The sequence below is a fragment of the Anarhichas minor genome, unplaced genomic scaffold (assembly GCF_050575085.1).
Source record: "Anarhichas minor isolate MPS153535 unplaced genomic scaffold, ASM5057508v1 ptg000014l, whole genome shotgun sequence".
In the NCBI taxonomy this organism is placed as follows: domain Eukaryota; kingdom Metazoa; phylum Chordata; class Actinopteri; order Perciformes; family Anarhichadidae; genus Anarhichas; species Anarhichas minor.
This window is the reverse complement of record NW_027466460.1, coordinates 13,599,397-13,612,560: the sequence shown is the minus strand read 5'-3', so window position 1 is coordinate 13,612,560 and position 13,164 is coordinate 13,599,397.

Here is a 13,164-nt window from a genome sequence, read left to right as displayed (position 1 = left end):
ATGACCACATCTTTTTGCGTATAGGTCATGTTATCAAAATGGTGGGTAAATTCCTGCAGTCTGACAATAAAATCAACGACAGAATGAGACATATTTGTATTCATTTTATGATAAAAATGGTTAAAATGCCAATGGGCAAAAATAAAAGAGACACCAGACGAGAGGCCATGTTGTAACTGAATCAAGTGGGCTGTATGTTGGCCATCATCTCAAGCCAAGACCTCTTAAGTGTGATATACAGTAACCTGCAATGGATCTGCAACGTAAGACTTGTCAGTCGTTGGAAAATCTCTTACATCTGCTGGTATGAATGACAGCTGAGGTTCCTGCTGCTCAGACACTGCAGAAACCTTCCAGATGTAAACGGCAGCAACGCACGCAGACGGCCCGAGAACCACATCCTGATGACACTGCTGTTCATCAGCTGCTCGTCGGTCAGCACCGACACTCTGATCTCTCCAATCACTTCCAAAACCGCAGACGCCGATGGACCAACCATCGTCACGGACTGTAGGAAAGATCAATTGATTGAATCCATAACTGTAGCTGTCCTCCCTCAATCTACTTTAAACTGATTTGCTCTTTTGGGACTGTTAACATTCACTTTCCACAGTCCTGAAAAGAAGTTGAGGATGTTCATCAGAGGGTTAGAAAGATACCGACCATGTCAGCCAAAATGTCCAAGGCGGGGTCCAAGATGAAGGACAGCTTCGTCAGCAGCAACTTCCACAGCACTTTGGAGTTCCTGCTGTGTCCAGGCAGATTACACTTCAGAAGAGACACCAGCTGATTGGCTGTGAAGTTCTCCAGCTGTATGTGTGACACAGCAAGTGGTCATTAATATTCTGTCATATATATACTGTACATTAGGTTATACAATACATTTCACCTTATATTATAATTTACTTTATATCTCACACTATATTGTGCTATGCATGTACTATTCTGGTGTACACTGTTTAAGTAGGTATTACTCTGTACTATACTTTGTTGCTACTATGTCACTATGCTTGAGACTGTATTGTACAACTATTTTTTTCTATACTGACTGTATTGTATTTTTTTGTCTAATTGTATTAGACAAATTTTCATGCTTTATTAATGTATATGGTATTCTATCCTATGTTTAAATTGTATTCTAGTTGTAGCAATATGGCATAGTGTATTTTAACATATTCTTTATATTATGTATTCTATAGATATGCATCTTTAGAGTTGATATAAATATGTATTTATAGTGTATTTAATGTTCCTGTCTAATGCCTGGATAAGCTGCTATTGTAACACAATAATTTCACAATTTGGGATCAGTAAAATGTATTGTATTCCAACTTATATTTTTATATACTTCAAAGTATTTTATTTTATTTTGTATCGTTCTCTGTGTATCTTTGTATTTTTGTCTTTGTGCTGCTGCAACATCTGAATTTCAACAGTAAAGGCTTATCTTATCTTGTGTATTAATTAAGCCAAACAGGAAGCATGTTGCAGACTTTTCCTCAGAAATGAACCGTTGTATTTCCAATCTGACTGCGGCTCTTTAAAGCATAGTCACCTGTGCACATGCATACGTCTCCAAGGAAACATTGCAGGGAACTTCCATAGATGTGTTCAAATAAGAGAGCAGGTCAGAGCTGTGAATAAATGTAAAAAATAAATTTAAAAAAAAGGTCAAATACACATCAGTCGAGAGACTAATGAAACCGTTTTTTTTGTGTCATTTTGGATAGGTATTATAACAAATGGGATACCTGTTAACTCCTCTGCAGATGTTACTACCTGTCAAACCGCAGAGACGAAAATGTCAAATGATTTTTAGTGCTGAAAGGATTTACAGTAATGTAATGAGTAACAAAATGAGACTTTACTGGCAAAGTGTCAAAGAGCTCTTACCACTGTAGGGGGTCGCCAGGCACTGTGGATGACAGAGGTAATACATTTGAAGGAACATTGCAATAATTACATTACATTACAGTCATTTAGCAGACGCTTTTATCCAAAGTGACTTACAATTCAGAGTCTATCACATTTCTACACCGTAGGCACAGCTACGGGAGCAATTTTTGGGGTTAAGTGTCTTGCTCAAGGACACATCGACATGCGACTTGCAGAGCCAGAGCCGGGGTTCGAACCACTGACCCTCTGATTGAAAGACGGCCCTGCTATCCACTTAGCTACAGTCGCCCAATTCATCAGAAAAATCTAAATATGAGCAACAAAACACAGATGAAATAGATTCATTTGAAATATTTAAAGAACTCTCACCGTTAAGTTCGCCGGCAAACACTCTGTCCAACACAGAATAATATGCAGTCAACTATTGTGTGCACATGAGAACACTTAAACAACACAATAAAAATGGTGCCTTTGTGTTTATGGTCGTATGTTTTTCTATGTTTGTGTGAGAAAGGGACTGACCATCTGGCGCCATGTTTATCAGCTCTTCTATGGAAGTCCAGACGCCTGGTTCGGTGTCTCGAGGCACGAGTGGTATGGCTCCGTACAATCTCTCAAAGCTGGAGGGGAAACAAAACATTCAACAAGAAAGCGTTGAGAGAGGCTATCCACCAACTACCGCTACAGATTGGTTTTAAGATGATAAGTGTATAAGTTCAATATTTAAGTTCTGTAAATTACAGCACAGAAAGGGGGCAGGACCTTATAAGTGTTTACTTCTGCCTACTCCTTTTCAAACATATGCTATTTATTGATTTATTATTTGGAATTTGCTGTATGTGTTTACTGTTCACTTTATTGTGCATGTGTGAATTATTATATTCGGAGGATTTTCTCAACACATAAAGGAAACACTTCATCCTTCAGTTTATCACAAACATTCAACATCAACACATCTGGAGACACGGGGTTTTCACTGGACAGGAAGGAGATGAAGAACTGTCGTCTGAAAAGTAACTAAAGCTGTCAGACAAATGTAGTGGAGTAAATATTTACCTCTGAGATGTGGTGGAGTAGAAACTTACAGTTGCATTAATTGTAAATACTCAAGTAAAGTACCTTAAATTTGTACTTAAGCACAGCATTTATGTAAATGTAGAATTAAGCACCAACGCAGTGGTAAGTTATTCAAGCACCTGAAAGTACTCACATGTGTTTGAAGACATCGCAGGGTGGTTTTACCTGAAAAATTGAATATTTTACAATGAATCATACAGGACAGTTTAAAGATTTTCCAAAAGCTTTAATCTTAATTTTGTATGATTACAAAGCCGTTACCTTATAGATGACATAGTGCAGGTGGTACAAGGCCTCTTGAAGTTGCCTGTTTTCAGGGGACTCCAATAAGAAGTCAAAGACTCGGTCGATAACGACGTCTTTCTCAGGTGGAGTAGGAAGAGGCAACACAAGCATCTCTGCTATCTGCGTTGGAGACAATTGGGGAAGAACCTCCAGCTGGACAAGAGACAAAAGAGTAGAAATGATTAACGACGAAGGAAAAGCTTCAGGTAAGTGAGTTTTAGGTGAAGAATATCAGCCTGTCAGTGCTTTCCGGACTTACTCCAGAGAAGTTTGGGTTGAGCGTGTAGAAGTCAGTGACGGAGGGGATTCTTGAAAAGTCACCAAAGTTGTTTCTCAGCCATTCTGCGCTGTTATTGGCTGAGGAGACACACTGAGGGTCTGACACATACATGCAAAAATGAATGTATATTTATTAAATTAGTAACTAACTACATTTACTCAAGTACTGAATTTAAATTTGAGGGGACTTTACATAAATATATTTCCATTTCATGCTACTTTCAACTTTTATTCCACTATCTTTATTTGACAGCTAAAGTTACTAGTTACTTTATAAATACAGATTTTACAGACAGAAAATATGATTAGCTTTAAAAATACAGATTCAAATTGAATCCACCTCCACCAACTAAAACGTTAAAATAGTGCTTACACCACAGACATTTTCCAGCATACTTTTACGTTTGATACTTTAAGTACATTTTGCTGAAAATACTTTCTTATAGTAACTAGCAGGACTTTTACTTGTAGCAGAGTATTACTTAGTTTACTTAATAGGTAGTTCACTTGCTTCTCTGTTGTTCTTTTGCACCATTTTAAAGGCTGTTACTTCCGGGAACAGTTTACTTACCAGATGTGTTGTGATTCAGCAGGAAGGGATAGATGAAATGCATATAGATATCATAACTATATATATGTTGGTGTTTGCTGAAGGCTGCCACACTGCACATATTGAGAAAGAAAAGAAAGAAATGACATTTGATGCATCATACTGTGTGTGTGTGTGTGTGTGTGTGTGTGTGTGTGTGTGTGTGTGTGTGTGTGTGTAAGAGAGAAAGACAACATCTCTTCACACGTGTGAACTCACATGGTTTGGTAAACTGGGCAGGAGAAGTTCTTGTTGCTGAGGCAGGACAGGAGTTCTGTGGGTATGTCAGGCAGGAGGGGCACCAGTTTGATCTGAAACCAGAGCTTGATGAAGTTGGGGTCCTCCAGGTGTTCCCGGGTCAGAGACGAAGAGTCCACCTCGCCAAAGATCTGCTGGAAGTCGGACGCGACTTCTTTGAGGTTCTACGGGAGGAAAAGGTCGTAGATTTTAAATTTTTACGACAAACACACATAAAGTAGTCCACTGAGAAACTAAGATGATTGAATATTTTAATTAAAAAGAAGACAATGTAAAAGATGTTTAGGTTGACATGCTCACCGATGTGAGCAACTCTTGGATCAGTGAATTCAGACGTTCTGTCAGCTGTCCAATCAAACTCAGGACCGTCTCCTCGGACATCGTCAGGTTGTTACCAGCAGCACAGTGCAAAACGTTGGCCACATTTGCCACTGCATCCGTCAGCTGGTAAGAAAAGAAGATGGGAAGAACAAGAAGATCTTTAAGATTACTTTTCAAGCGGACAGTTGACAACGAGGAAATGTAAATGCAAGTTTGAATCAAACTTCTAAACATTCTAAACATGATTCATTATATACAAAAATGTAAGAATAAAATGAAGCCTCACCCCGCAAGGGTTCTTATCAAGAGTGATGCTACAGACATCCTGGATTTCAACGGTGTCATTGTCCATGGTACCATAGTCCAGATAGCTGCACACAACCAAGACACAAGCATACATTTAAAAGTAATTATCATTTTACAACACAGAAGCACATTGACTGACCGGGGGATGGATTTAATAGACTGGTGCTGATTATTTGACCACTAGTGGGCAGAGGAACTCTACAACAAGCCGACAAACTTACAACCTCAACACACTTCATGAAGCTACTTTGGCAATGGTCATATTACACATCTAAAAGTTAGATTAGCAGTAATTTAGAGTCATGTTTCTGCTCAACTGCCAAATCTAAATCCAACAGTCACCCTTGTTTTAGCTCTGTTTTGGTCCGCACCAGCTCCTGAGAAAGACATCAGGATCTGTAGCTGCTGGATGCTCCACTTTCTTCACTAGCGAAGTCGCTAACTTTGTCTTTCTATCTTCTGTTTTAACATGTTGACTTTGAGGCATTTGAGGAAAGACATAAGCTGATCTCTGTGTGGCTGCTGCATGTGTGGATGAAATATATATAGTCACTGTACAACGAGTCAAGAACTCTGTACAAACCTTCAGAATTGAGGCAAAATGTATTGATTTGCTCAAGGTTGAACTTTCACTTTTGATAACCAAGGTGAGTGCAATCGCTCTCCGTCACCTTTTGTACCAATTCATGTGTTTACGATGCATCATTTGTAGCCTCTTGAGGCTTATTAATTATTGTCACATATGTATGTTGGTATCAATTAATTATGAATTAATGCTACACTGCTGCTGCTGGATACTGAACAGTAAAACTGAAACAATGAAGAGGCTACAAACATCTACACAGAGATAAGTACAGATGCTTTGAATTGCAGTAATTACTGGAACTGAGCCATCATTAAGATTATCGGAGTTTTAAATGTGTATTTGTCTCATCTAATGATTTGTTTCCCACTTAGGTCTGTCTAACTGACACACACTAAATAATAAAATCAGACATGGAAAAAGATAAACAAATACTGGATGGGAAGCGATTAAGAATTGAATCTAAAATGTGAGCTTGACTTACAACACTTCGTGGAAGGCCATTGTGATGTTTTGATGCATTAGTGTCCCGTCGTTTGGCAGGAACCTCCGCAACACCGGCATCACGACATGCTGGTACCAGTCCTCCACATTTGTGACGTCAAACTTTGGTGTCTCTGGAACTGCAGATGTGTTTCGTGGTCGGTACATGTCTGCCAGCTCGGCCAGAGTCCAGTTGAGCAGGAACTGAGTCAGAGTGGTGCTTTTGATTTCTGACACGTTCCTCTGGAGAAACACAGCAGGTCAGGAGTTATTTCACTTGCCAGGTGTGCTGTGTGCATTCATCTGCACGTTGAATTATGTATAGCCTGTGTGTGTGTGTGTGTGTGTGTGTGTGTGTGTGTGTGTGTCTGTGAGAGAGAGAACTGGCACCTCTTTTGTGAAGGACACAAATTCATGAACGAAGCTCCCAATGGGTTTGAAAGCCGTCATGAATCCACTTACAACCTGCATGTGTAACAAAAGAGGAGAGATAGTCTAAAATGAGAACGAATTAAAACACCTTAAACAGGGGTTTCCCCTTATACGGTATTTAAATAAATACAGTTGCTTATTTACACATCCAGCAGATACGCAGCACCATTAGCATTAGCTGTTTGGTGCTGAGCACGTAGAGTGCATTCATCAAACGTATCCATCTTTTCGTCTAACCCTGAGCGAGATATCCAATAGGTGTATTTCCCGAAATGTCAAACTATTCCTTTACGAAGAACTGTGAGAGTGAATTAAAACAGTGATGTTTCCAGCCATAAAACCAAAACAACAGAGCTGAGAAGAACTTGCAGACTTGGTGATAATTCTGTGTGGGTTGAACGGCCACTTATACAACATTAGTCATTTAGTCCATTGCTCATATAAGAATATTGGTTCAGGCAGCTTTACATAATCAAAAAAAACACACTATGTCGTGTGTGTCTGTTTGTCCCAACAGCATTGATTTACCCTTGAACAATTAATGATTTTAGATTCAGACACTTGATGGGTGATTTAGCATTAAAGCCTGGCAGCATCGGTACATCCACGCCACATTGCAGTACCTCTCTGAAGCTGTTGTGTGGGGACGGTTGTGGGTTTGGGTAATATGTGGGATGTGGAGGATAGGTAGAAGGGTATCCAGAGTCAGTCCAGTTGTAGCCCTCTCCAGGGCTCGTCCAGTTGTAGCCCTCTCCAGGGCTCGTCCAGTTGTAGCCCTCTCCAGGGCTCGTCCAGTTGTGGCCCTCTCCAGGGCTCGTCCAGTTGTGGCCCCCTCCAGGGCTCGTCCAGTTGTGGCCCTCTCCAGGGCTCGTCCAGTTGTAGCCCCCTCCAGGGCTCGTCCAGTTGTGGCCCTCTCCAGGGCTCGTCCAGTTGTAGCCCTCTCCAGGGCTCGTCCAGTTGTGGCCCCCTCCAGGGCTCGTCCAGTTGTAGCCCTCTCCGGGGCTCGTCCAGTTGTGGCCCCCTCCGGGGCTCGTCCATTGATGGGGAGGGCCCTCTGCTAACAAGCTGTGGAAGACCAGGCTTAGGGCGCCATTGTCCAAACCCGTGACCTCAGGCATCAGCAGCAGCTCAGCCTTCTGCGCTGGAGATAGCAGGTGAAGAACCTCCAACTTTGGGGGAGAGAAAAAAAAACAAGGAAGAAGAGAGGAGGGGGATCAGATGAAGAAGTAGAAGTGTGACAAACTTTGTCCTCCACTGTGTCACTGTGAGGTTGACTGGTAACCTCATAGTATCCGATAAGTGTTGAGGGAATCTCAAGGGAACTCACTCCACTGAAGACCATGTTGAGTGTTGTGAAGTCCTTCAGTCGGGCCATGGCTCTGAAGGCACCAAAATTCTTCATCAACCACTCTGTGCTGCTCTGCTGTGGGCTCACACAACCTATACAGATATTACACACACTGAGTCAACACATGTGCACATATACAGAAGATATAAACAATCTCGTATGTTAACAAATCTCAAAATATAAGTGTGTCAGTTAAGGTTTTAGTACATTGCATATAGGCTACAATGAACTTCAGTAGTTAATTAATTAATCTACCAAGGAGGTTTTTGTTCCATTATATTTATGGAAACAGATTATAGCTATTATTTGTTTTTTTTATTTTGTCATACCAGTCTCCTATAATTTTTTGCCAATTTTTGTAAGTGTGAATAACTTGACAAATAAACGTCTCACTGTGCAAAAACAATCACATTTTGATGTCCCATACACACACTCCTGATTCTGCACAATTCGATTGCATTGTGCTTATAGTTGCCACTACAGCAACAATCAAAAATTGTTCCCAATGTAATGGCTGTGAGTTTGGTTAATGGGGAATTATACATAATTCATGTAATTCATATAATTCCCAGAATCAATCTTAAAATCACAGGGCAGGATAAAGCAGTTCCTCAAAAATCATGTCCGCTATGAGGCAAAATGATTCCCTACGTGTATGATCCAGAACCAGACATAGATTTTAAAACCCTGGGGAACACACTGATTGACTGAAGACTACTGTCTTTATCAGGGCAAAAAAACAAGTCTAATGAAAATACAATGATGTCAAAACATTGGGTTTGTTCTGAGAAGCACCTGATTCAGCTGCACATTTTCAGAAGATTAACAGAGAACCTTCTTTTCTTATAATAAAAAAAATATGATAACATTTTCTATTATTGAAATGAATGCATATTCACCTACTTCCAAGGAGAAGGAAAATGGTCTGATGAGGTTCATATTTAAACAACACTTGACCACCAGACTTTTATCTAAATGCATCAGACTCAAATAAAGTTGTTTTTTATACGAGTGTGTTTCTGGAACTATTACAAAAATAACTAATTTAGCAACATGTGCAGCTTTTTATGGAGGTATGTGCTGTCTAAGTCATTTTCTAGTTTATCACAAAGTCGAAGTATACACATTAACTTTACCAACTACTCCGTGTCCGGAGAGAAATGGGTACATATAGAATGTGTAGATCCACTTCTGTCTGACTGGATTCATCTCAGAATAATGGTGGCTGAGCTCCCTCACCCTGCAGGAAGAGAGAGAGAGAGAGAGAGAAGGTGAGGTGAGTTGTTGTAACAAAGGTAACAGGAGCATGCATGCGGACCAGAGACTCAGACGTACACAGTCTGGTAGGTGGAGCAGCTGAAGTTCTTGGTGCTGAGGCAGGACAGGAAGTGCTTGGTGACAGATTTCAGCAGCGGGTTTATCTTGACCTCCATCCACATCTGGACCAGGGCTTCGTTCTGGAGGGGGTCTGCTCCGGGGTTTAATGCCAGCTCTCCCTGCAGGCCGAGGAGTGGCACTCCTGTCACGCTGGACCTCTGTGGGTGTGGGGACGGAGGAGAGTAGTTTAGTTTAGTTTGTATTTGTTCGAGAGGGACAATGTACATTGATGAACACTTTAAATTAAAATGTAAATGCGCCCAATTACAGCCGCAAGGCTGATTTCCATTAGAAAAATAACAAATTGAAGAGGTGGGATGACGAAGTCGTAGAAATATAGAAATGTATTTATGTTGTGTGGGGGGGAAAGTACACAAACACGTGACATTAAATATTCAGTAAAACAATAGTTTCCACAGAAGTCACCACATCGTTAATCTGCCCCAGTCTGCAAAGAATGAATGCTGAATAAAGAAAACGCAACAGGCATAACAACACGGGGGCGGGGCGATTGTGGCTAAGTGGATAGCAGGGCTGTCTTTCAATCAGAGGGTCGGCGGTTCGAACCCCGGCTCTGGCTCCGCTAGTCGCATGTCGATGTGTCCTTGAGCAAGACACTTAACCCCAAAAATTGCTCCCGTAGTTGTGCCTACGGTGTAGAAATGTGATAGACTCTGAATTGTAAGTCGCTTTGGATAAAAGCGTCTGCTAAATGACTGTAATGTTATGTAATGTAATGTAACACCAACTGGTAACGGGAGAATTTCTGACAGCATTCCTTTCGTTATGTGTCAGCTGAAGAACATTAAAGCATACCATGAAGGTGTAAACATCCATCGTCGCTTCAAGCATTCCTTTCAGCCTCCGCATGTGGTCCCTCCCTGTGTCTTTCGATGGCAGTCCCACACACTGCAGGAAGTGAGAGGTCGGATCTGGCCCCTTGGAATGACGGGCAAAAGGAAAACTTGAGCGATACGGAAACAATTTGATGCACAGTAAAATAAACCAACCAAAGCTGCTGTGGAGGCAACGAGAAAGCTTCTTTCCAAAGAAATCAGAGCCCACAAATACTGAGGTGACATAATAGGTTCATGGCGTTTAACGTGACACGTAATGTGCTATTTGTGACTGATTGCCTAATTGCACACTCGGCTATGTTTCGTCATTCACTGTGGTTTGGCAAAACAATTACCTAAGTGTTTAATAGTTCCTGCTTGCCGTGTACAGACGGTGGACAGAAACACAGCAGACATTTTGACATGTGACAGCAGGAAAATCACAGGTGTAATTAATAATATTAATTTGGCTGCGATCCATTTATCTTCCCTTTTTCAAGGCACTCTGATGTTACATTCAGGCTCATTCTCAGTGGTATTAATCACACCTGTGTTTTCTTTCTGCTACGTCAGGTAAAAGTATACGTAGTAAAATAAAAAGCTGCCTATATAATATTACAGTCGTTTCTTTTTTCATCTGTACTGTACGTTCCTATGGATGTTGGCTTGAAGACACACACTCTTAATCGTACAAGTATTCACTGCATATAGCATACAGATATTTCTGTTATAGAGCTAGATGTTGCATCAGATGCTTTGACAAACTCTGTTCAGGAATATTTTATCAAGCTTCGTCAGATGATTGTGAAACAAGATGGAAACTCGTTTTGATCTTGTTGGTATGTGATTTGAGCAGTTGATACAAGTTGAGACGGTGACAGAGAAGTCACACGCATTCCTGGTCGTCTGTTGGTATGTTGCACGTTTTTTTTCTTTTCTCACATCACATGACCGATTTAATACCTCTATTAGAAAACTTTTGATTTCATCACCACCGACCACAGACTTTACACTTGCTGCCTACCATTTCCCCACAGAAACTATAAATTATAACTTCAAATATTCTACTCTGAAATAATAACAAGTGCTGAAGTCACTCTGCTGGCTAAAGAGGACTATATTTAGTATCTCACACCATGTCCACGCCGAATCTTTTTCGTCACTTCAGAACTTGTCTTATCTTTTGTTGTTTAGAAAACAATCTGAGAAATCGTCATCAAAGGACAGATAAAATCAGAACACGACGTTTGTACCTGAACCTTTGGGAAGAATTTGATCATGATGATAAATCCAAATGTATCAATATAATAAAAGAACCGAATGGAGATCTTGTGATTTCTCTTTTGCCTTTTGTTTGTTTTCGGTGCACAATTAGGCAATAGTGCATTGTATAAGTATAAGTGTGTGACATCATCACTTACCTGATCACATGCTCCTCTTCTAAGACAGGTTTCATTTCTGTAGATTTCCGGGTGAACAAACACGGCCAAAGTTTAATGACAAGAGGTCATAACAATTAAAACAGGGTGAGGTCTTTACAAGTGGAAATTGTATCCTCCACTGGTTTTGTAATGATAATGTTGTGCGTAATTTTCCTTTACAACTTTCTGATCTCACCTTTGTGCATTTGAGGTCCCTGTTGGGAGGAGACAAAGTTCATTGTTAGAGCTCCCACAAGAATTTGAAGGACTTAAGCTAGATTTAGACATATTTATGACATTTCTATCATGAGACATGTTTTTATGAGAGGATAATTGTTTATGCTTTAAACATAATAGCTTTCTGTATTCCTCTGTCATCTATTTTCAAACCTAATTTAAATAGATATTTAAGATATAACTGCAGAGATATAGATAAAAAACACAAGGCTGCTTTGCATCATGGTTAATATCGTTGGACAAAAGGGTATTTTTTTCCATCCTTATGATGGATTACTCTTTATCGAATGTCCAAAATTGAGAGAGAAGTTTTTTAATTCTGACAAACTGAAATCAAAACAGCGTGTCGTCAGGTGTTCGATTACATTTCATCAACACTGAATATATCCCAATGCCTGTTGTCTGTATTTAATCACATATCAGGGAAGTAAAGAAAATAAACATTCATAACAAAATGGGCCAAGAAATTCCAGGTATGTGCAGTGACTTTAAAGTCTTTAAAAGATAATGTTGGCAATATTCATCAATAAATCCAAATACCACAACCAACAGTGAATTAATCCTTCTGAGGATCCTATTGTCTTGTATATCCAAAGTCTAATGCCATAGACCGCCATTGTACATTAAAACATTAATAACACGAAGTTAAAGCCTTGCATGTCAATCAAGTTTACCTTTAATAAATATGTTAAACATTAAAGGAATACTTCACCCCCTGATGGACCGTTTGAATATCAAATACTCACCTCATGTTACCTTTATAATTTTTTACAAAACATGGAACGTTCATCACAATAAAAGAACATGTCACCCAGTCAAACAGTGGCGCTACTTTACATGATTTAAAGATTTTGCTCAACTGAACGGAGGAAGAAGCTACGTCAGGCTTTGGATGCACTTGCTAGCAGCATAAATTCATTGTTGGTTTATATCATCAGCCTTGTCCTTTGAGAGTGGATTTGGTCTTTGGCCATTTCTTGACAATAGATCTTGACACTAATACAGAAAAGAAAAGGCAGAAAATCTGCTCTTACCTAAGCAGCTCCCCAGTACGTAAACCAGTAGAAATAGGTGGTGTGATCTCATGATGTGACTAGTCTCATGGGATGAGAGGGCTTTATGTTGAAATTCACTGGGGAGGTAATCAGAGAAAGCAGTTGACACAGTGAGCCACTACACCAACAAGCATTTAAACACTAATGGGTGGATCAGAAGTCTGAATTAGAAATGTTTATTCCAAATTACAAATCTTCTTTTTCTTTTAAGGTTATGGCAAAATTGAAGAACATTATATCATCGTGGTTGATAATAGTAAGTACAGAATGGAATATTGTTCAGTGGTTTTTATCAGAGTCGGGCTTTTTGCTCTTTTGAAATCTAGGCCCGTCAACGCTTCAAGAATCACATCACATCTTCAGTCAGCCCATTGCTGTCCA